Raw genomic sequence first — 1,082 nt, forward strand, 5'->3', positions numbered from 1 at the left:
AGCAGCAAGGGTGATATTCAGGTTGACATATCTCCATAGACAATCTAACCTGTACAGGGATGAGTAAGATATGAAAAACTTCAATTGAAAGCACCGCAAAGGTATATAAGCAATGGTAACATCATTTGAAGAACATCCCTTTCCTCTTTTTTGTTCCCTTCAAGCTTCTTTTCTAACTCTGAATTTTCCATATTTTTCATTCTGTGGCAGCCCAAGAATAGTACAATGGGCTCGACATTGGTTGAACATAGGGTTCTTGCATGCAAGTGTATGGCCGGGTAAATAAGTACGTGATTAATATGTTGGGAAAAGCAGTAATGGTCGAGCAAAATGAATAGGATAGACACAATCTTCTCCCACCAAGTTACTGGTCAAGATACTATATCGAATGCGACATTGCTGTAAGTACAAACATAAATATGGGCAGACAATACTCTCTTTTTTCCATTCAATGCTCTGTTCTTTTTTGTGCCCCCCCCCCCTTCTGTGCCTTTGATGCATCTTTGATCGGGTCAAATTTATCCAGAAATTATTCCAAAAGGCATTTGAAACTCCAATGGCGTTATCTGTTCACCTGAGGGAGAGAATGATAGGATTCCAGCTTGATCGAATTCACATGGTATTTTTCGTAGTCCAAGAAACAAGCCATACAATTTATAGTCTCCATGCAAGTCCCATGTCTTTTTTATTTTTCAGTAAAAAGTCACCATGGCGTTTTGTGCTAATATTTTTTGTTTATTTTTGGATCAATGTACAGGTGTTTTTACCTTTAAGCTCATACGGTTTCTGTACACAGTTGTTGCTAACTTTAGGAAAAAAATGTTCGAAGTCCTCTGCCCAAACAACAGAACCGACTTGATTGCTGACGAAGCTCAGCTTGTAATCAAGAATTTCAAAGCTTCTTTCAGGCTGGCATACAACAGATCACAAGTAAATGTGACTGACATGGGCGTGTCTTTCTGGAGTGTGTGCTCTTCAAAATAAAGAGTAATGCAATCCAACGACTGAAATACTAGCATTTTTAAGCATGATCCTTTTCAGTATTTAGCAACCACCCTTTTTCGTCTTTTTTGTATTTTTTT

The 1,082-nt window shown here is 38.1% G+C and overlaps 1 long non-coding RNA gene across 1 annotated transcript; it reads left to right on the top strand.

The window, feature by feature from the left end:
* Positions 1–936, top strand: LOC123178808 (uncharacterized). Its single transcript, XR_006489869.1, has 4 exons — positions 1–101; positions 211–401; positions 527–619; positions 758–936. It is a non-coding gene; the product is annotated as an uncharacterized lncRNA (long non-coding RNA).
* The last annotated feature ends 146 nt before the right edge of the window (positions 937–1,082 follow it).

The sequence above is a fragment of the Triticum aestivum genome, unplaced genomic scaffold (assembly GCF_018294505.1).
Source record: "Triticum aestivum cultivar Chinese Spring unplaced genomic scaffold, IWGSC CS RefSeq v2.1 scaffold167177, whole genome shotgun sequence".
NCBI classification, from domain to species: Eukaryota; Viridiplantae; Streptophyta; class Magnoliopsida; order Poales; family Poaceae; genus Triticum; species Triticum aestivum.